The sequence below is a fragment of the Mastigoproctus giganteus genome, chromosome 6 (assembly GCF_048544385.1).
Source record: "Mastigoproctus giganteus isolate SK-2022 chromosome 6, ASM4854438v1, whole genome shotgun sequence".
Taxonomy (NCBI): Eukaryota; Metazoa; Arthropoda; class Arachnida; order Uropygi; family Thelyphonidae; genus Mastigoproctus; species Mastigoproctus giganteus.
The window spans coordinates 110,170,069-110,195,166 of record NC_143580.1 but is presented as its reverse complement, the minus strand read 5'-3'; the positions used below and the strand labels follow the sequence as shown (position 1 = coordinate 110,195,166).

The 25,098-nt window shown below is 35.4% G+C and overlaps 1 protein-coding gene across 2 annotated transcripts in view; it reads right to left on the bottom strand.

The window, feature by feature from the left end:
- The window catches only part of LOC150084506 (transcription activator GLI3-like), a 215,630-nt gene extending 190,818 nt beyond the window's left edge, over positions 1-24,812 (bottom strand). Inside the window, exon 1 of one of the 2 annotated variants that reach the window (XM_090376100.1) lies at positions 24,727-24,812. The gene's annotated coding sequence lies outside the window, so the exon portion shown is untranslated. Of the gene's footprint in view, positions 1-11,175; positions 11,264-24,726 lie in introns of those variants that run through there. The other variant, XM_090376102.1, reaches the window with a different exon arrangement.
- Positions 24,813-25,098: the final 286 nt, after the last annotated feature.

Below are 25,098 nucleotides of genomic sequence, written 5' to 3'. Positions count from 1 at the left end.
AGACATAAGCAATAACCATGACTTGAAGCGTGAAAAGAGGAACCCTCACTACTCGAAGAACAAATATTACCGTAATCAAGAAGTTAAAAACATGATACAGTGCAATATAGTTTTCATTCAGGAAATTGGCATCACAACTATGAAGAAAATGCAGCAAAACGAAAGCAGCTGTTGATTGCAAAAACTTGCAATGCTTTTGCAATCAACAGGAGTAATATTATGATGTTTGTTATTACAACAGGAGTAATAACAAACTTCAAACGAGACAAATCTAGATTCAGCATAGACTGTAAAAAATTATTTTTTTCTCGATATGGACAAGTAGTGCCGGGGGAGATGAAACGGGTGCAACGCACAGGGACCCTGATTAAAAAAATGACCCCAAATCTGTGGAAGGCACAAATGTGCTAATTTGACCTTTCATGATCAATATAATTAAAAATTATATTGATCATGAAATTAAATTATATAATTAAATTATATAGTGTGCCCAGCCCGAAAATTTAGCCCTAATGGCGGATACCTGCTTATTTCTGCTAACAAATCCCTAAGTAATCAGAAGATTTTATAATTACATCTAGTTCGATGACCAATAAACAATGAGGATGGTGTAGGGGGGGGGGGGATTTTGTAACCAACGTACGGCGCTCAAAACTCAAGTTCACAAACATTCGTTGAAAGCTGAATTGTCACTTAGAACCATGGGGGGGGGGGGGAAAATACCATCCTCAAGGAGGATGGTAATTTTTTAGGATGGCAGATTTTTAATGATGATGATTATTCTTTTAGGAGGACATACAGGGTATATGCAAATATAATGAACGGCGAGCTGCCTTACCCAAATTGCCAAGAAATATTTCAGAATTTCACGATGTGAAATTATTTGGAAGACTCACAGGAGGACATGGATGGATGAAGTACGGGAGTGCATGACAGAACGAGGTTTAACTGACCAAAACACCCTTAACCGCACTTTATGGAGGGAAAAAAACAAAATAACTTGTAGGCTGAGGAAACCCATTGTAAATGGAAACATTCCTCTTGAAAAAGAAATTATTAGCCAATTATTGCAGCAGAAATACCGCAATCTTTTCATATCATTAAAATTTTTAATTTTTATTAAACTGTTGTGACAATATGTAGATTGAAAGTTTAATTTTGCTCCAAATTTTTAAAATGTTTACGACTTAAGGAATTTGGAATAGACAATAGACACTAAATGCTACTGGATTATTGCTTGCTTTCAAATGAAGTATCCATATAAAAGTTCAACTGAAGTACCCACTAAAAACGTTTTGATTTAGCAAATAAAATACACTTTTAAAAGTTTTCAGTTAACAAATAAAGCGTGTCTCAAGTCCGGTTTTAAATTCGAGCCTTTTAAGAGTCAATTCAAATATTTTGAGCTAATGTGAAGCAATGTCAATTCACTAAATTCATATATTCATAGTTAATGTTGAAATAATAGCTTGTAGGTGTTATTAAACGTAATCAAGGATACGAAAAGTTCAACAGTCGAGTTTGCCAAAGGAATACAATGACAATTCTCCAACTGGTAATTTTTTCGGTGGTCATTAGGATTAATGTTAACAGAGCCAGAGAAATTAGATTTTTGTTTTTGCTGAAGTTCAACAAATTAACTTCGTTTTTGGATTATCTCGTGGAAAATTATATCGATGAGGCTAGATTACTTGCGCGTCTGCCAATCCAGACAGAACCAGGAATTGTGAATATTTTCACTCTGAATACAATGGAAACTTGCACTCTCTTCATATTAATATTTTAAAACTTATCAATATTGTAAAAGAATTTCAAATGAAAGCTTACATTAAAATAAAAAAAAATAAATAAAAAAAAACATACACAGATTGATATTAATACATTTCACTAAAGTATGTATTATATCTGCATTCGCGCGCGCGCGCGTGTGTGTGTGTGTGTGTGTGTGTCATTAAAGACCGGATCATTTTAATAAATGGGAAGAACTGATATTTAATCTTGGCGAATAACACGATCTTCGCCTCAGGTACTAACCGGTACATTTATTCCTGGAGACTAAGGGAACATACCCAGGGTCAGCAGCGCACTCATGCCCACATTTTCTGGTAAAGGTGAATTTATAGGTGCACTTCTGCCGCGTGGTGGCAAGGACAACTGGGTGGCCCCAACATTCATTCTCGCACCCGAGACCCCCTGAAATCTAGAACCGGCCTCGATCATCACTACCAAAATTCTTAGGATTTTAAAGCAAGATACTTCTAGCTGGATGATGTAGTCATCCACGAAAGAGATTTCAAAAACTTTTCTCAATCTTTCTGACTTTGTGGACTATGTTTCGATTGAATAAATTTTAGCAGACCACCAATATATATATATATATATATATATATATATATTACACCTTATGTTTCCTTTATTTTGATATCTTAATTTATTATTAATGAAAATTACTAGCGTAGATACGTATTAATATTGACCGTGTAAATCTGTTTGCTATAAAAAAAAGTATTGTTCTATTTATTTATTTTTACAAAATCAGTTTTCTGACAGAAGGACAGTCTCTTTCTTTTAATTTATATTCTGGTGTACAGTACCAATTAGGTTTACAGCAGAGTATCGATTTCATTTCATTGCTCTCACTCATTAAATTGGATCGCCACTTCCCGCACCTAATTCTATTGTGAGATAATCGAAATATCTTGATTGATCTGTGTTCGATAATTGGTACTTCCAGTATTTGTATAATATGTAACTCGCTAATCGCTCATCCTATTTTGTATTATTCACAGTACAATGCTTTAATTTCACCAGTAAAAAGTATTATTCAATACTGCAATTTCCAACTAATTATTTAATAATGTGATACAAAATGGCCGACGATATGTTGGTTTAATGAACAAGTTCTTTGAGAAGAATCTACATTTATCAAACCGAACATGCTTTTTATCAATGTATCCACTGGTGTGTTGATTTTTCTACTGTTCTTGGAAGAAGTAATCTAGATCAGTCCTTAAATCTGTGGTCCCTGCAATGATCGAAGATCTGTAAACAAATTTTACATGTAATGTAATACTTCTATAACAACCTTAATTTGTGATTTCTATTATTTTAATGGCTGTGATCGATTTGATAATGTACGCCTAAGTATTCATTCCAACCAGAGCTATACCAGCTTAAATGTGATTGCACTAGATCTGAAGTCAGTTACTCGCTTTAAATCTGCGGAAATCATTTTGTCACCTTCCACGTTGAAGTTTCCTTAAGTGCATAAATCCTCAGTCTGGATGCTTCTATTAAAATAAGTAACTATTCCTTGTAGTTATTTGATATTACTAGGTGTTCAAACAAATATCACAAACTTGACTTCTTTATTTGTTGAAATATCTGATATGTATCAGAAATTTATTGCGCCGTCTTAGAATAGACACAATGTAAAAAGAGCCTTGGACAAACTGTCAATTTAAAGTTTTGGTGCATGTGTGGAATGTATTCAGTGGTTGGAGTGGATTAGCGGTTATTTGGCTAACTGGCTTTCCGATAAATTTATCATCATCCAGCAATTAAACGTCTGGAATGCAGAAATTGCACCATCTGTTTCAAATAAATGGAATTCAAATATTTCAAGAAATGGATGGCCTATCTGTCCCTTTTGAAGCCTAAAAGAGTAGTTGAACTGAACTGCGTCTTAACACTTAGTATTAATATATTAGTTCTTGATATATTATTAACAAATTGTCATGTGTGGCTTAGACCTTTGTGATAAAATTCTAGAAAATAAAACATACTTAAACTGCATTCATAGAACACACGACTTGATTCTAGTAACCAATTCCAAAGATTAAACAAAGAAATCTTCACGAAAATTTCTTTTTACTGCCTTCAAGTTGCCATATAACTCTGTCTCGTCTCGTTTTAGCTCAAGATTTATGATCGGCCTACTTACCGTCACCTCTTTTTTCCTAGTTTTGATCATTGCTTTTCAAGTGCGCTACTTTTTATCTTGTGGCATGGCTGCAACTGAGATGAGTAGCTCAGATGGAAACTATGCAACGTATTGTACTGTGCCGTCAACTAGTGATTAAGAATAACATTACTTATGCGCTTATGGCATAGGTTTCAATCTAAAAATCGTATTAAATATAGATACTTAAATTTATACTATTCCAGCGTATTTTAACAAATAAAAATGCGCGATAAAAGTGTTGTATAATTTTGAATGCATTCGTAACATTTGAGCCACCTTCTTTAAGATTACCAAAGCTAGTACTTTTTCTTCATGTTCAGCAAGAATTATATTTTATTATTACTGTATGCAATTCGGTCAATGATTTGGTTTCATAATTAAGAGAGGACAAATAATAACATGCATATAGAGTTCTCATATGACGAATTAAGTCTGCCAAGCCATAAATGTGCGGCCACATTATAAGAATGATTAAAGGGGTTCCAAAAAACAACCTGGGCATTTCACTCCATTAAAGATCAAGTATACCTTAGAATGCTACACAAATCCACTGCTTGAATTTTTGAAAATATAGCCTTTATTTTTTGTACTTTTACATGCCTCCCGACATCAAATTTCTACCAACTCTCTCGAAGAGTGGGTAGAAATTTCCCACTTACTCGAAATGACAAAAAATATAATAAATAGATAAAAAAAATACTATAGATATTTAGCCTTCCATTAAAAAATACTGCAGTTAGATTTTGCTTCGGCTATCCTCAAACCAAAAACTCTCTACCTTTCCATTTGGTAGTTGTAGAAGAATTAAATTTTTACACCACATTTTCCATACAAAAACGGAACTTTTCTCTCAATTCTTAATCACTGATATTGCTATTATGGTTCAGGTGTAAAAGACTGGTTTGAAGGACAGTGATGAAAAAAAAGCTGAGACGTGAGGTAAAGTAAAAAATTAGAAAACGTTTGTGATATTTTAATATTTACATGAATAGGAAGATAAAAACAATAACACTAGCTTACAGTTTAAACTAGTAGTTCTCTAGTAAACTGGTTTTTAAAATCTGTGTGACATCACCTAGTCATTTATTCATTTCACCTGTCACTTTACAGAAATCTTTTTACTTCTCCCTTGTCTCTTTCTTGTTAATATTCTAATCGCTTTCCCTTCTTCATTTCTAATTTTTCTTTTACTCATCTTCTTAAATCTTGAACATGATGCTCAAATACTGTAAATTTATTACTATTTTTTTCCAAAAATGCCATGGAAATATGAAATGAAACTTTTTTTAAGCTCTTTTTAAATGCCTGACGTAACCAAAATATCTTCTTCTGCATGAATGTGAGCTATAGGAAAGCCATTTTGATAATCGCTGGTGACACACAAATCAACAATAATAATAATTAATCCCCTAGCAAACCTTTAAAAGCTGTCGACAGGCGATTAAAATTGGTATTGAGTTACAGAAACAAATTGTGAAGCAGTATTTGGAAACCAGCGTGTGTAGAGAAGAATAAGGGATACATTTCGGCAGACCATGTATTTAGTACTATAATTGTAAAGGAAATTAAGCATTGTGGTGCAGAAATTTACTGCTAATATTCATGTACCATTATTTTCTCTGAGTATATATCTATCTCAGAATATGCAGGTACGAAAATCCAGGGTATAAATTCGCCCTCATGTAATTTGTGAAATAAATAAAATGATAATTACAGTTTATTCCCTCGTCAAATTTCAGAATAAATAAATTCAAACTATGTGGTAATAGATTTAACTCTTTGGGGCTCTAATTGATTTGACCTATTTGGAGTAAAAATAGATGTAACAGTTCTTCTTTAGGAGAAGAAATGTCCTACTCTGAAGGATTGTTACGAACTATATTTAAAATTCTTCTACAATAGTGTTTTTTTTTCTAAACTTTAAATTTTAAGCGAATGTTTTTTTTTTTAACTTAGATAAAAGTAATAGCAACAAATATTTCGCTACTATCTTTTCTGTAGCATTTCCATAGGCTCCGCTCTAGCGTCCATATAATTCCAGCACTTTTTATCAAACTAAATCGAACACATGCCTTAAACCAGCTTGCACCCACTAAACTCATCGAACCAATCTTTCCTCATTCATCCTCTCTCTCTCTAGAAGTGTCATCCTCTCTCTCTCTTTATTCAGTATTGCTGAGATGCTCCTCCTCCTCCTCCTCCGTACTTGTTTCGTTTCGTTTGCGATTTTGAGCACAAAGGAAGTAAAAACAATTACATAACTATTGCAATACGTTTCCATAAAACTTTATACGCTAGGGTCTTCGGATCAAATCGGACCCGCTGACATTTTGTAAATACGCAATTTCAATCTTCATAGTAAAAGAAAAGAATGGTGCAGGGACTCTCGGACATGGAACTCGAACAATTTCTAAATGCATCTGACGATGACTATTCCCTTTAAATCGCACATGTAGGCAACCTGAATATGAAGATCATCTATAAATTTAGCGTGATTATTCAGGTGTCGATGTAGAAAAGGCAATTATTCTAAACTATATTCTCAGCAGTCGTAGCAATGAAAATTAGACTATATCCACACATACCTTCCAACCACTTCAGTGAGTAAAAGAATGAAAAAACTACAGATTAAAAACTATACAGGTTGATGCCGTTTGTCCAAAAAGTGGCAGAAAAACAAATCTTATTTGTGAAAAGTGTCAAAAAAATACATGTAAAAAATATTGTGAAACTCGCAACCATTTTCACAAATGCAATGTATGCAGATTCTGTTGAGTTATTTTACCTATAATGAATATCATTTATGGTCATTTTTACAAACAGGATATCAATAATATAATTTAAGTTTGCCTACTTAAATTTACTAGATTCTATACTAATTTTATCAGTCAATGAACGAAAAGTTTTCTGTCTCCTCTTCCTTAAGATTACACTTTTGATGTGTAATAGGAAATAGTATTTTGTCTTCTTTGTAGATTTTTAATGTGGCCTTGTTTAAAAACAATTCTTATATTACGCGAGAACTACACAAGAGAAACTCTGACTAGAAAAAAAAAGTCTCGATGAAAAGAATCTTATATTTTGATGATTTATAAACAAAAACGAGAAAGAGAAAAAGGCAGCGTGCCTCTTTCTTAAAATTCTCAAGGCCAGTTAGAGGTTCTTCGCATATTATATGAACTCCTCCTTTTCTCTCTTTTCCCAAAATTAGTCATTAAAATTACCTATTTATATGCATTTCCGTTAAGAGAAAGTTTTAATAAAGTACTAAAGCAGCGTAATTTAAACTTGAATTTCGATCCAGTCAGAAAGCGAAAAATATATCATATACACTTCACAATTAAAAGAATTAAAATTCGAAGTAGAAATACTGTACTTGAAGAAAATCTTTTAATTACAGTTGTGCGTTTACTGGGACCTCAGGGCAATTTATGTTATTCAAAAGGGTTACAATGCCACGCAAAACCCAAAGATTCAGGTTTAGGTTTGGCTGTCCAGTGAGAGGAAATTAGAAAGCTAATATTAAAAATATATATATAGTCTTTCCTGCTTCACCACCTGGTCTAGTCGCATGGAATTTTTAACCCTTCCAAATCTTGGCAACGCTACTGGTAGTCTTTAATTTGGAAATACTCATGAGAAAGAATATTGTTGGTCAGTAGTACTGGAGCGTATGAATTGGTGTTCTCTAGACGAAATAGCGGATTTGTTTCTAACCTGTGTAAAGAGCCCAATGGATGAAAGCCTAGACCTAGTGGCCTAGGCCAGCGTTTCCAAAACCGGGGTCCGTAGACCAGTTTCAGGGGGTCCGCGAAACGGACCTTCTGGAACTGGTCAAATTATTCGTTCTGTATATAGCAAATGGATGCCTCTAACCTGAGATATATAAAACTGCATACCAGAGCGTTACCACTGTCGACTGTTTTAAAAAACTACAACTGATCTTGTTATTGCCATGCTAGAAAAATGAGGGCAGACAATGACCAGTAAGACGCTATTCTTAAACGTTTAAACCATCACCTGCCTTTCTGATCATTCTATATCTGCTCCACTGGACTAAAATTCCGGTCAATTTCGTCCATTCTAACAGCCAATTCCGTACTTATGAATTTTTTTAACCCTGCCATTTTGTGAAGAGAAGCTCAAATAGAAAGTTTCTCAAATGATCTGATCTCACTCTTATATAACATATGAATACTATCGCATTTTGTTTCTATGCTTCAGTTGAATGCCAAAATTTCAGTAGCTAAGGAAAACAGAAAATAAGAAAGGAAGAGACATGAAATTTAGTCAAATCTTTTAAGCTTCCTTATTCTGTTGTTTTAGAGAAGTTTTAATGCTTTGCAATTTATTGAAGTCTACACACGACGTTTTTTCTTCACTGGAAACCATCTGGATACCACTACCTACAACCAGTACATCCTCATCTTTCCTACCTCTGTCCATTTAAAATCGCCAGTCAAACGTTGCCAATGGGACACTGAATATGCACTATTTCAGTGTCATTCTTTTACTGTGATTTTCACAGTGAACATAGCGACTATGACTGCTTCTTCCACACAGTGCGATAGGTTAAAGTTTGGTTTCCGTGGTGGTGAAAAGAACTTTCCTGGGCTTTTCTTTTTCCGTGTGCTGAAGTAGTCAATCATTAACAAGAGTTGAAGACTTTTTTTTTGTCAACCCCCTTATAACCCAATTTCCAATTGGGCAAACAAGCAAATTGACCAGAGAATGCACGCAATTTACGGACTAATGCCCGATACCAACGCTTATGACTTTTGAATTTTAACGCGGCAAGTTTGTATAGAAAATAAATTTGATATTTTAAAGTCTCTCTCTCCAATCGCTGATATTACCATTCCTTGACAGAGCCTTGAATAAGAAAGCTTTGTTTCATTATAGCGAAATTAAGGTTATGCTCCTGAACCAAACTCTATCCACAAAGGCCTGTGGTTAAAGTACAAAGTTTCCATTAGGAACTTAACTCAATAAAATTAAATTCCCAATGGGAATATAACTTATATTTGGACGTAGAAATTTATCTCATTATTAAATTGAAGCCTAGTCACAAGATTTATTAGGTCCAAGCTAATCAATTCTTCCAGTAACCAGATACAGTACTTAACTCCAACTCGTTTCTTTTCATTGGGTCTGAAAAACATCCCGTTTATCTTTTCGTGGACTTGAAACAGTCCTGCAGCTTGTTAAACAAATTTACGAAACCATTCCCCCCCCCCTTAAGCTTCAAATACTGTTGATCTATATGAAAAGTTGTTTTCTAAGGTAATGTAAATGAACATACGTAATTAACAAAAAAAAAAATATTATGTATAGAACAATAAACGAAAACTAAGTTAAAGCAAAATAAAAATATCCATTATAAACGTCCTCCTTAGACACAAAAATTAGTCATACGGAAGACATTCAAAATAATATTTATGAAGTTCTGTTACTGCGAGTTCGATGCAGCCTTTTTCATCATTATATAACAAAAACTAGTTCTTGCATTCTTCGTTGCATTTTATACACTAATAATACACAGACCGATTTCTCCTACAATTAAGTGAGAAATATTAGCGATAGCGGTTCAAGCCCGCGTGACTTTTAAATATGGTGATGTTTTTGTAGAACTCTTGACTTTATATAGCTGTTCCGGTGTCTAAATCGAAAATTTATTCTGTAGCCATCATATTATCATTGACTCGGCAACATCCGTTCCCTCACGGTGCAAAGGCCAGACGGATACAAATCAGGACATCCTATGATTTCGTCATAGTTTATGCAGTGTGGCGAGCTGAACACTATCTGATTAGAACGCAAAGCAAATTTCACTTCAGTTTTTAATTACGGCCATGACAGTTCTTAATTAATGCTTTGCGTGTATGGGGGGGGGATTGTTTACTTTATGATGAATTATTTAGAACTATTCCAGGAAATCAATATTAAAAATAACATCGAAACAATTAAACTGATCAACGCAGAAAATAAAAAAAAAGGGATTTAACAGGACTTCCATTTATCTGCTAATTTTTGCAAAAATTAATTGCCTTCAAGTGTGTCTTCCAACAAAAACGCAATGTCAACCTAGAGTCGTGCATCAGGTCGGGTACTGGCGGAAACCCGCAATGGCAGTCGGTTTACAGGTCATCCTTCATAATTCTGCAGTTCTTTTCTAAGTAACGTTATTTGATAAATTGTCAAGTGCGTGTCGTGTTTTTATTGTGTAATTTGTACACACAACACTTTCTACTCCACTATTGTTTTTGTAAATTGCATTTATTCGCTCGAAAGGTTTCTCGAATTAAAATTATTATTCCCCTCCCAAGCTCTCTCTCTCTCGCAATATCTCATTGCCGGTCGTGAACAGTATATAAAAAAATATATATATCCGTTATCGATTTCCGAATTAACTAATTACATATTATTATTATTAGACATCGAATAATATGCACCAAAAATAGTCAAAATATGCAGTAAAATAAGCGAAAACATGCAGTACGATTTTTTACAGTTTATCACAATTGAATTTCTTTGTATTCAGTATTTAAAAGTAATAAAACCGCTAATGAAAAGTTTTCAAATAAGAATCACTTTACAACTGATAAGCTTCTGTAAAAAACAATATATTTTTCTAAGTTTCTAATTTAAATCTGTGGCTTTTTCCTCCCAAAATCATTTTAAAAGAAAAGAACATCTCTCCATATCGATGGAAGTAGCTGGGCTAAATTTAAAAATGTGAGAGTTGAAAGTTTCTACTCGAAACCGGGGGGGGGGGAAACTGTGACGGAAGCAGGTTCCTCAGTTCCAACATTTCTGCCAACACTGCAGTAAATGAAAGAGTTGCGGAATCCAACTTCTAATCCAAGAAAGAATACAATTGGACCAGGAACTGTCGATGTAGCGTTTCCGCACAACTTAACAAAAAAAAAAAAAAATGCAAAATTAAATTATATTATGAATATATTTTCATTCCTTTTTATTAATTTTAAATTTTTGCGCATTAATACAATGTGACTTTAATAATGACTGATTTATTTTAATTTAAAAATAACTACAGTAATATTAAATTAATATGAAGTGCGGGAAATTTAATACAAATTTTCCTTTTTTTGCGGGTCAGGTACGGATCTAATACAGTGTACCCGCGCAGGTCTAAGTTGTGGATAAGATGTTTAAAGTACATGTAGAAAACTACGTCAATGAAAACTTACATCATTAGAGAAACTCTAGACATCAACACATTATGGGTGAGATAAGTCGGATGAAACAAACAGAACACTGGAAATGAGATATTGCTTTGGATTATCAATGAACTCTAAGAAAGAAAGCATTTCCTGACACACGAATTATTAATACATTCTAGTTAGCTACGTCATCACACTGCAGCCCAAAAGCGATTGGATGTAGATTCCTACAAGTTGCGAAATTTATACTGTGAAAGCGTCCCTCGCCGCTTACTAATCATAACTCGAGGCAAAAAAAAAAAAAAAACAATATTAAGTGATGTAGAAATGTTGAAACAGCACTTGTTAAGTTCCCTAATGACAACTTTTGCTTTGCGACTTCATTAATGATTATTTATTCTTGGCTGTGAGTGATTTGAGGGTTTTGCTGCTTACATACGTAAATGACTTTAAGATCTACAAAATCTTAAACTTTAAGATCTACAAAATCTACTTGATACTGCTATCAAAAACTTTGCCAAATGGGAAGAAAAAAACAAGCATTGCCTCTAATGATTTAAACCCTGGAGTCGATATTGGTTCCTAAAACAATTGAATTAATTGAACTGGAAATCTGCTCACAACCCTCGACATTTCAAAGACAGCAGCTAGAACACCTCGCAACCAGAAAGAAGAATTTTGCAAGACTTAAGATGCTTTGTAATAGAGATTCACTACTAGGATATGCATCAATGGAACCCACACTTTGTGGGCAATTGCTCATTTTTATCAAAAAATAAAGTATTTTTTAAAATTTTCTTTGCTGAAAATTACGTATTGACATACCATAATAGTATTCACCCTATAGTGCAAGGCTTTTGCTGCACTGGCAAAAAAAAAAAAAAAAACCAAATAGATTAGAACATACAAATGATATAATTCCCTCATACTTGCAACTATCCGGCTGATCTTCGAATTTATTCAAAATGTCAGCCTCAACTATAATTATACTATTAAGTAATTATTACACTATACTATAACTATACTTCATTACATAATCATACTAAAATATAGGAATAATGCGAAGAGTATAAACTACGTCAATGAATAAATTCTGTCCACTCAATAATGTCGTAAAATTCTTCACACTAAAGCATTTTATACACTAATACACAGACAGGCTCCCCTAAATTAACTGAGAAAAATTCATTTAAACTGCATTCTAGACCACTAAAACATCGGGTCACTTTGTTCCTGAAACATAGGAAGTTACCTATTCGTATAGTTTTACAACAGAATAATGGAACTAGTCAACCATTTTGATTTAAATTTATTTTATTCACAACAATCGATGAAATAGCTCTATATAGTTTACCACTTCATAAAATACAGGTTTTTTTTTAATGAAACTTTCCTGTTTTTAGTGCCTGTGCAGCCGATCGGTATATAAACTAAAAAAAGCAAAAAGGATATTTGTGTTTGGAGGTTTGGATGCCAACAGCAAGGACAATATGGCGTTCACAGTACTGGGTGCGTCCGAGTCAGTGTAACACAATGTTTTTCAATTTCTTACAGTGGAGGGCGCCTGTCGAGCAGAAATTCAAAGACGGATGGAAAAAAGGTTTACGCCGACCACTATGTTATTGTGCCTACGGGTGGACAGCCGTTACCGCGAAAGAAAAAACTAAAAAAAAAAGGAGAATAACCCTCCCCCAAAATAAATTCACTCAGTTGTCAGAAAACGCACTAGGCAATGGAGGCGCGTAGTTGGTCCCAAAATTATCTGAACGGTGAACAGAAACCTTTGTGAATGTGCGTGAAATTAACTTCAGTGTCAAGTGGGAGGAAATGACTTCTTGAATCACATGCAACTGGGGATGAATCACGTTGCAGGCACGTTAAACCACAACAGTGGCGCGAACAACCATTACCACGGTAGAAGAAATCGAAAATTTTCGAAATAGTACTGGGAATATGCTCATGACTGTCTTCTGCTGACAAAGACTGTTGCTGTGCAGTCTCTGCCAGCAGAAGCCAACACACAAAAAAATCTGTTTATACTCTGAGACAGCCACATTGAGTCAGATGAATTTACAAGAACACTGTCCTATTTTGTGGTACCCACACGCATTTGGACACAGAGCGTGAGTAACTCTGTACTGATACTACAATGCGTGACCACTATGCACAACACACACTATGTACAACCATCCAGAAAGTGCACTGCAAAATGACAGAATCCTCCGTACAGCCTTGCAGTTTCATGACTTTGGAAGAGGTCGACGAAGTGGAAGGATGCAGTCGAATAATAGTGCTAACAGCAACCCAAAGACTCGAGTTTACCCGAGTCTTTGGGTTATTGCATGCTAGTATGGTAGATAAAGATGCATTATAACGTGAGAATAAAATTTACATAGAGTGGAATAAATATACAGTAAACAAAAATATTGTAGGAGAGCGAGTCAAGAAGGAAATAATTTTTTATTGCCAGGAAGAAATCTGTTCCAAAATTGGTGGGAGCTGGGACACTCCAAGATATCATTAGGTTCTCAACTAGATTCTTCCATCAACTGGTAATTTTGCTGAATAACCACAGTTCTACAGGCCTTAATGACACACAGTTGCTCGATATCCATGGTGAATCGGATCACAAGATTTACTTCAACGGGAACCTTCGTTGCAGGCTTTGCTCGTCTTAATTGGGGAGTAGCGGTCTTGCGTCTTTTCCGTGTGCTATTCTTTGGCTGAGACAGAAAGAAATAATTTAGGAAAGGTTTCGTGCATCTATTCATGATGTGAGTAGTTTCGCCACGGTGATAATAATAGTACCAATTAATTTTGGAAGGGGGATCCAGTTAAAAGTGGTATAAAAGATGCTTCTTAAGATTTTAAAATGTTTTTCAAGTATCCTGTTAAACTACCATAGGATCCATACTCGATAATAGGCAAGCTTTTGAGTCGAGAAAAACGATGCAGAATACCGCGTAGAGTGCAACTGGAATGATACATCTCAGGACATCATATTATGCTATGAGACTTGGATGGAAAACAAATTCTTGCCTTGTAATCCAGAGTGCTGCAAGGATCTTTTTCTTGGTTTATGTAAGTGCCGCGAGAAGATGAGTTCTTCATCCCTGATGACCTAAATCGGTGTGATCTGTGGCTCTGTTCAGAGGAACGCCATCTAATAGGACTCTGATGTTATTGTTTATTTTCTTCTCGTTTTATTTGAAAAAGTAACCTGGGTGAACTTTCCAGGATTTAACTCTATACAAACCTTTAAGTTCGAAAATATGACGTAGAGATGACGTAAGTGCCTAAATTATGGCGCCTTTTTGTTGAAAAATTACCAGTTATTGGGAAATAATAATTATATTTTATTCAGTTTACGCTTTTAAAGTTACCTTCTTAGTTGGTAACAACAAAAAGAAAGTAAAATTTTTTTCAGTGGCTTTTCTTTGTGGTTAATACTAGATCTTTGCGGATTTAGCAATAAATGCAAAAAAAAAAAAAAAAACCTGCCACCATTTCTCACTCTCAAACCGTATCATAAGATCACCCTCGATTGTTTCACAATCCGAGGGTGCTGTTCTGATACGGTTATCTAATGTGATATTAGCTTTTCACTTTTTTCCTTCAGTCACACCCATCGAGATCTGCTCGATTTAAAATAGAAATCGAGTTCAATCGGTTTGAGTAAGTTCTCGTCTATCTTTATTGTGGCAGTTCCACATATGGACTGAAATAGCACTTTTATAACTGTACCACTTACGTCTTTTTCTGCAGTACTTCCTAAATCGGCATGCAGTTTTGAATACTTTTTAATTCTGTTACTGTTCAATAATGTAGTTATATCTGGAGGCCTCGATAAAGTAATTAAATCCTGTACCTGGTCAACGTTGTCCACTAGAATAATTGCCAAAACAGCACACATCGGAACATTGAGCCTAATTTCGGCATTATTTTCGTAGTTACTTGCCAATCTTAGTTGTTGGAGTTGCCACAACAGGCGTTGGTTAAATTCGAAGTTGCAGCTAATAATCTCAAAAAAAAGAACATATTTTCCAGAGCAGTGATGGCTGCCATCGAAGGAAGTCCCTTGTAACCTCAAGGATCCGGATTTGCTAACCAGTAAAAATCTACGTAGTAGATTTTTACTGGTTAGCAAACCGCATGCTATAGCAATGATGTTCATTTTTTACGTTACTTTTTAAATCGGCATGAATGGTATACAACTGACAAATCTGTTCACTGTCCAAAAACGAAGTAATGGATTTCGTGAAAGCATCTTTTCCTTTGCTCCTGGCAAAGGTTATAATTCTGTGGTCTTCAGCTTTACATCAGAAGACAGGAAACTAGAACCATCTTCCATCCATAAGATACCTACCGGAATGATGATTTCTTTGGCTGTAGTTGGTTCATCCTTCTGATCCTACTTGTTTCTTCTGATGCAGGACAAACTGGACGAAAATAAAGGGACTTCATTTACAAATTCATAACCACGATTAAATATGGACCTACAGTAGTCCTTGAAATCGTAAATATTTGGAGATTAGTTGAACGTCTTCTCGCGCCTGTTTACTAGCCAAAAGGCATAAATAAGTTTTGAATTTTGAAGCTGTGGCCAAATTAATCTGAAAATAATTAATCTACCTGAAAGCATCTGATTCCCGTTGAGTACACAAGTGGGAGGCCAGAGATGCCACTACGCCGGTTAAGCAATACAGTGGTAAATTGTTTCCCTCAAACTGCTAGGATCGAGTCTGTGAGTCAATATGCAACAGAACGAATATTTAACAATTAAACTACAATTATTCCTTTCTGCATTACAGGAGATCCATCTTGCGATTCTTTCTGCCCTCGTAGGTAGCACAGTTGGTAGAATCGCTGTCCTCCCCACATCGGATGAAACACCTGCGTTCGAATCCTGTCAATAAAGCGAGGAATTTTTATGGGTCTTTTTCACAATGTGGCTGAGTTAGTGGATCTTAGGCGAGGGTAACAGGGCTTTTTCTCCCAGAAAATCTGCTTTTTCATCAAGTTAACAGAACGCACGCAATTTACAGATATATTATATAAGGTGCAATATGGCCTAAGTTGCTGATGCGCCTAATAGCCTACAACAACCAACCAAACGACTCTTTCCAGTTGCCTTCAGAACTACACAAAGGAAGCATTTATAACCCTTTGTTTAATTCACAGGGCATGGGCTGCTCGTATAGTTAATGATAACGTCACAGAAGAGGGGGGGAAAACAGCAGTCCATTCAGGGATTCCCAGATCGTAGCTCTCAAGGTAAGCTGGCTTCTTGAAGAAACCCTCCGAAGACAACTGTAAAGATAACATCTCCCTTGACCACCCACCTGCTGTTTCTTAGAATTGTGATCAATGGTAGTAATCATCACTCGACAGAAAGGCGACAGGGAGTAGATTAAACTTGCTTTATTTTTTGTCAGTAATGTCCGTTTTAACATGAATATTTCTCAGAATTTGACATTCGTTCTTGGTTATGGGTGTTCTGAAGACTGCTTGTAGGGAATTAACTGAAACTTCTGTGGAAGGAGTAATTCAATAAATCTGAGATAAGGAAACTTGCCTTAAAAAAAAAAAAATATACCATCGCTGGACGATATAATTTTCATCACTTGAGAAATTTCAACGTGCTGGTAGCGACATGCGCGTGTTAGAGTTCGCACGAAACAACTAAATACAACTTTCGATTGCTGTAATTGTAAACTTTTTGGATCTATGCGACTTTACCCGGAGTAAAATGCAACAGCAACAAATACAAACTAATTAGAATAAAAATATTTTTTTCTACTTTTATTTATTATTAGTTTATTTTTTTCTCTTTTTCCCATCTCGCCTTTCTATCTTTTTTATAAACAAACACCATTGGATAATCGAAGCATGAGAGAGGCAGAGCGAAGATAGTTCTCTGTTAACCCCCCTCCCCCCTCCGCTGGCGGACGTGACATGTAAAGGTCACGCCTGCTTTACTCAACGACGTCTGGACGCAACGAAAAAGATTACCTGCAAAAGAAAACCGCACACCTAAAATAAGGGGGAGAAGAGGGGTGAAATGCTTGTTTATGCGGAAAGTCCTCCCCCAACAGGATTACTCAAAACCAACCTGATTTAATGGCGCCAATTATCACACATCGTTAAGTTCGACTGCTAGGAACGAATGCATCTCGCTCTCCAGTTCGGCTATTGTTCGGCATGAATGTTGATTATCTCACTTCTCTCGCTGTTGTCCGTCAACAGATTCTGCAGGCTTTGTAACCGGCACTGAACACCCTGAACCTATGATTTAGATCTGTTTTGCTGATTGAGACGCATATCAGCGATCACTTAAAAAATCCCATCGCTTCCCTCAATAATGTTAAAATTTCCCTGGATAAACACCAATTAGGTAAGAATGTATTAAACAAATACTAATAATTATTTTAAACAAATAATTATTTTAAATACGAAATCGATCTTATGTACTAACTACGTCAATGTATCACTATTGTTGATTCTGGAAACGGGAAGAGTGGATTAGTCAGAGTTTTTTCTATGATTTCTTTTTAGGAATTAAGAGGCCGAAGTACCCCATAGTGAAACGTGTCGCACCTATTTTTGCAAGTGACCTAGAAAATTATGGACTTATGTCCAGCTAATGCAGTGAACATAAGTACAAAAATATTTTAATTATCGCTTATTAAAGATGAGACAATTTACGTTGACGATTGTACGTTACTCTAGTACAACTTCAGTTATCTACGAGTGTTCATCCAGTTCTAAATCCTATGCCCAAGGAAAGCACTGAACAGGATAATCACAAAAGGCCACGGAAGTTTGAAAAAAAACTGGGACAGTATTGGACAACATGAATGGTGTTGGGCATGAATGAAAAGCAAAAACAAAAGAAACAGCAAAAAATGTTGAAAAAAGCAATTTCTCCTGTCTCGCAGCAGTTAGGAATAAGTTTCAGAACAGCACAAGAAATCCTTAGAAAAAATGAAAATGACATCCACGAACCATGAAGTCAGAAAGTGAAAAACGAAGGACCCAGATATTGAAAAGTGAACCAGACGTTAAGAATTGGACAGAAATTGCCTCACACGTTTGCATAAATTTATTAAAGTTGAAGAGTCTGCACTGGGCATACATATTTTCAATTCAAAGATTTGGATTTGGAAAAATAGATATACGAATAGTAGAAAACTGCAGACTTCAACCTTTTCTATAAATTGCAGTGAAATTAGTTTGTAAACCTTACTAAGGTTTAAAAAACAGTCCTATCCAAAATCGTTTCAGTTGTAATCCTTGTAAAATTCTATTTTTGTCCGTGTTAAGACTAACATAACCTAAAATTATAAAATCAAATCGAGATAAAACAGTCAACAATCAGTTTACGTATGCTTGAAGCCGAATAATCACAGACAACTGGTTTCCACATCCAAGCAATTATAGCTCGATAATTAAAAGAAACAAACCACACAAACACTGCAGTAATACCTAAATCTGATGACAGTGTAATGCAGTGTCTTTGAAATTGTTTACATCGAAATGGAACTGTATCCGCGGATGACTTTAACAAGATGTAATTCAGCGCGGAGGTGGGATAAATTAATAAATTATAATCAATTGGTTTGAGTACCTTCTCGTCTGTCTTTGGCCTGAAACTGTCTTTTTTTTTTTTTAAACCATTTCACTTAATATTTAATCCATTTAATATTAAATATTATAAGATTTAAAAACAATGTTTTACCCTTTAGCGATAATCTTCTTTCTTGAAATTAGCATTAGGCCTAATTTCTACTGAAACATACCTGAATGAGATGAAAACACTGCTATAAACTATAATGCCTGATCTACAGGTTGTACAGAATCCAAGGCTAAAAATAGGAGACTATAGAAGAGTGTTTAACGCAGCGTGCGTATAAAATGTGGAATGAATCCTGAACAAGGGTTTACGACTTAAAATTTTTGAAAAACACTAAGCGTTAGTAATATAAGTATTGCAATGACCACGAGTTCTATGATAGATGGGTACAGGTTTGTTTTTCTCCCTCAAAACCCAGTCATTGTCACTGGAGCAAGGAGACCCCGCCTGTTTTCATAAAAAAGAGTAAATAAAATAATGGTTGCATTTAGAAGGATTGAATTCTTCATGAAGGAACACCAGCCGACGGATGTTTGACCACATCATTATTAACTAATCGCATCAATCAATGACGAAAAACACTGCTGTAGTCTGGCGATAAATGAACTGAAAAAACATCATAGCGCCCTTCTAATGATAGTGGTGGCATAAGATGAAGATGGCGACACTGCCATGACCACGTGAATTGGTCTAAAAGGAAATGACATCAGTGACTCAGTTAAACTTTTTTCCCCGTATTCCAATCTACAAAAACATCTTAATTCTACCTTTGGGCGATTCATCATGCAGTGAATTTTCACGTAATGAATTCAATCATTACAATTAGAATAACAAGTTCACTAAAAAGGCTTTCTGGGACGGCACCTTCACACAGTACAAGTCTGTTATGTAGGAGAAAAGTAAAAAATACTCTTCAGCGTTATTCTTGCGTCTGCATAAAACATAATAAAATACTCGGCAGCGAGCAGCAAAACCAATCCCTAATTCAAACACGTAAATTATGCCAACTGATAACATACCGCAACCACGGTTGTTGACAGTTAAAAGTAAGGACAATAAACAAGAGCAGCACGCAAGTCTGCTGTGTTATACCTTGACCCAGTAAGGTCACAAGGAGGGAAATTCTTCGCTAGCTGGTTAAAGGCTTTCTTGTCTCGCACAAAAAAAAAAAAAGAAAAAATCGATTCCATTGTGATTCCTCACGCATGGGCCGACCAAGCTGCCTAGTAAATATACGGCGAATCCCAATTTAAACAGAATCTGCTATAACAATGAACTTTAAACTGTCGTGCAATGCCGTTAAAATCTCGTACACGCATTTGAGGAACAGTGGTTCAAGCCCACTTAAATACGGCGATGTTCTCGTGTCCTCTCTACATTGTGAACTCCTCTGATGACCTTGTGTGGTCGTTGATGCTAAATATGACAATACACAAATTTCTTTGTTTCGGGTGCAAAACATGTAAGCGTGTGTGTGTGTGGACAGAGAGAAAGATGTGCAGTATTAAACACAAGCTCCAACCATGGCAATCTAAAATCGACTATTAGAAAACAGATGAAGAAATAAATGCCTTAAGTTTGTACTGTATTAATCAATACTTCACATTTTAACAGATTAGTTACTTGAATGTATGCAGTGGAAAGAAATTAGAATAAAAGCAATGTTGATGTGATGCCAAAAATTCGAGATCCCCTTTAGAATTCGCAACTTGTAGTTTGGCAAGCTCTGCATTATAGTGAAGAACTGCCAACAATTTTCGTATTTGTACAGTTTCCATTACTGTTTCGACTAATCAGCCCTGAAATCTGACAGGATCTTGATAAACTTTGTAATTAAGTTCAAAGCGTCCGAATATCATATCGATGAAAACCGGTGAATAATACTAGCATATTTTGGATATGCCCTCCGTAGTCGATTGGTCAGGAGCGGGAGTGCTGTAGCACACGCTCTTTGAGTATACTTTGGGTTCAAGTCCCTGACTGCTAAATACGGTCGATCTGCCAACCCGCACTGGACCAGCGTGGCAGATTATGGTTCATACCCTTCAACATGAATCGTGAAGTTCATTGATGAGTTTAAAATGAAATGGGGAGAAAAAAAGTTCTCCTTTTGAACTGTGCTGTGGGGAGAATATGATTTCAACGACTTTATCTTTTCTTTGGATTAGTATTATTCTATGCGAATTATTGTCAATCCTTGTGACAACAGCCTCCTTCAAAGCAGCAAGGCTCACTATGATCGGGAGATCCAAGAGCTGAGGATTATATATATATATATATATATATATATATATATATATATATATATATATATATATATATATATATATACACACACACACAGTATATGACACACAAAACAGAATAACAAACATTTATTATAACAAGGATATTTACGTGCAGTATTTAAACACATACATGTACACGTGAAGGGGAACCACCACTGATAAATAATCAGTTTCCTTCTCCGTCTTTAACTTCCCAATCGCTTATCCCTTTTAATTTCATTCATTAAGATTCTTTCAAATGAATATTACAATGCAACGCAATTAAAATTCTAAAAATTCGCTTCTGTCTCATCTTAACAATTCGATATACAAATTACCTCTTAATCAATGATGCCGGATTCGACAAACCAATAACGTCATTCACTACACTCCAACTAATAACATTCATATTATTATTCAAGCTTTCATGACCTCCATTTCACCATACAATTCTTAATGAGCATAATTATCACGACAACCGGTATATTCCCAAATTAAAATCCTGTCTCTATAACTGTACATCTGTCAGATCTAAATATCCCAATCAATTCAAACTAAACTTGCACACCTAATTGTTCTTTCTTGTAAATTCTTAAGACACCACAAAGAATCACACCTATTATTCGTATCCTGCAGCCCATAATATATCTTACGTATTAGCCATCATTCATAAATCAGCCATTCAATAAATAATTAATAAAGAGATAATTTATCTGCCATTCAATCCAATCTTCTTTACTCAGTTACCTCCTCTTTATTTATAATGAAATTTACTTTCCAATTATGTTTATCATCTGCAACGTTTATTTTCAACTTATCTTACTTTGACATTTATTTTCAATACTTATAACTTTTTACTAATTACTTCATTCTGCCCTCCTGTTTATTTCTCTATCTCTTGTATATTATCAGCTTTTTTTATCCTTTCTTTCACTATATTTGTCATATTAATTGCAGTTTAAATTTGTCGTATTACTTTCAGTTTGATCTTTTGATCTAACCAACCAATAAACGATACAATCCAACTTTATTTAATATTTACTTTAAAATGCATTAAAACTTTACTCCTGCATTAACCACTTCTCTACTATAATTACAATAATCCTCACGCAACTATTAATGTTCACTGACAGTCCTGCTGGACCACTTGCATTTTTTCAGGGCGTCTTCTATCTGCATCGTTTGGACCATTCTTCTGAATTAAGAATACTTCATTTCTCTCCGCAGACTATATTTTCACGTCTTTTGGTTCCCAATTCTTTTGGCTGATAGAGCTGGACAAAAGCTAAAACAACCAGGCAATTTCAATAAACTAACGTATACTGGTTCATAATAAGCAACAGGTCTAAGTCTGTCCATGGAATGCTACATTATGATTCTAGCCGTCGACTGTCTCTTACTGCCTTGTTTTTTCTTATTCTCTTCAGCTTCATTTTTTTTTTTTTTTTAATCTTACCCTATTACATTATTATTATTTTTTTTTAAATTCACTATTAAACTGCTTTTCTGCGTGAAAGCAACTAGGATATAAGGTGTCAATGTACCATGTCTGTAAACTAATATACTCTATTGATATCTTTCCAAAAAATCAGGTTGGTTTGCCTGTTTTTCTGGATGAATACCCGTGAAACCCTCACCGGATACCTACTGACTCAACCACATAGGACTTATCCGCACGGTGTGGATGGGCAGCAATCGTAACCATTGTGCTACTCGCGAGGTATGAAGGTTAAGCAAGCGGCTATTTACAATGTATTTGAAATGCGTACCGTTTCAGTGCTTATTGGTATCTTTCGCAACATCAATGAATTCTGTAGCAAAGTTATTTGCTCTCGGCTGAGTACATAATTGAGCTTTTGCAAGGCAAGTGCAGGAAACGAAACAGCCAATCACGGAACAGAAATTTAATGAGATTTTTGCGCTTTTATCTCCAAAACGCAGAGAGGTGACGACAAAGAAACTTTTTACCTGATGCCTGTAAAATTTTCGAGTACAGCAGATATATAGCATTGTATTATTGCTGTTGTCTTGTAATTGAAATGTCCAAAGTGGCTGTAGTCCTAGGTTACCGTACACGTTAGCTGGCACTCATGTGAGATCTCGTCCTTACGCAGTCAGAAAAACTGCACAGTTAACTGAGCGCTGTTGTATTAGCTGCCATAACAATGGAGTTGTGATACTCCTCTTGCTTGTATCCATTTCAAGTTCCAAGAAATAAGAAAGAATGAACCACATTCGCGCGAGGAATTTTTGAAACTGCACAAACCGTCTGAAACATGCTTCAGGAATTTTTAGAATTGTATAAGATGTGTTGTGGGTACTGAAATGACGCATTTTAGATTTGAACAAAATAAAAGACAAAAAAATCCAATATGCTTAAGTAAGAAGATGCAGAACTGTTTCCTTTGTATGACTGAAGATGTATACAATTTTCCACAAAGCCTGTCAGACATTAACTCGTACCATAGTAGACAAATGCATGTACTTGGATCCACAGAGCAAATTAAAAGATTTTACTTTAGCCAACTCTAGAAAGCTGACATGCCTAGAAGTTTTATAATAACACCACCAGAGCGAAAAGACCAGCTGGCAATTTAGACTGGTCGATTCAGTGAATGGAAAACGAATAATTCGCTAACCAGATATTTTAAAAGTTAAGTCTTTATCATTAACTTAATTGAAATATCTGATTTTTATTTATTTTTCTTTCCTTAAAGTATTGTTAATGTTCCATACACAGGAATGAACCAACCATATAACTACTATCCTCAAGGCTGCACTGTTAATGAATACTTCATTATTAGACAAATGTTTTTTTTCCATAATGAAATCTTTGCATTGCAGGTATATCGCACTCCGATTACATTGTCCAATAACACTCCCTGGGATTTTTTATTTATCTTTTTAATATTCTGCTAATAACTAAACAAAACCGTTTTCATTTGATAATTATAATTTAGTCTTCGGACTAGTTCCATGGAAATGAAAAACGGAATTTTAATTATGATTTTCTAAGTTGTAACTGTAATTGGTTTAAAATTCCCGGATATGCAAAGAATAGAAATTTATACCAAAACATTTATATTTCAGCAATGGGAATCAACAGATGCAGTGCAGAATTTAGGCATTATGAAATGTTAATGAAATCTCGCCATTTCCTTTCCTGAGGATAAAAATCTATATGACATTTTTTGGAAGCTCCTCGCATACTTGGGTTTATGGTTCCAGCATGTCTAAATCCGGCCCTGGATACACCAGAACTCATCATTCAATGTTTGCAATGAAAGATTTTTAGCTGATGAAAATTTGGTTATTTTTCTCTTCGGGTTGACCTTAAGAAGCATGCATTGTTTATTAAGAACCAAACAGAATAAATATTATTACACCATTTGATTTTATAAAATAGTAAAAAAAAAAAGTGTTTCACTGTACATAAGTTTCAAAGTTCGCTTATTCTGTTTTAAAAACTTTTTTATTTCGGTTTGAGTCCTAATAACACACTGAGAAGGAGAAAAATGAATAGTAAATAGGTAAATTACTTCACTGATAAACTGCTAAGTTAATTTATCGAAAGAGGTCTTAGTTCTGAATTATTTCTACATCCGTGGGATTGCGGCGGACTTGTGAGAATAATCCGCGTCGGGTCTATCAAAGGATGGATTCTGTAAATACACTTACCGTATTACAAGAGACTGGAGAGCGAATAAAAACCGACTAAGGAACACTTAAGGAACAACTGTACTCCTCCCACACTCTGGACAAAGGCTACCATCCACACTGTCGTGCCTCCGAGCCACACGCACCACAAACTTAAGTCCCACGTGCACTTCGAACAACCGGTCCTGAGTAACGGCTTCATTCCTCCTATCCGAGCTAGGGGGAGCTATAGAGCTATCAGACATTGAGTGGCATGGAGGCGGGGCCAGACTAGGCCCGAGGGAGCACAGCACGAGCGCAAGACCGCTCCCCAACGGCGCAAACACAGGCCTCGCGGCGACCCATGACACAGCCGGAGCCGCATTAGCGTTCTGCGACCGCCCCCTCGTGCCC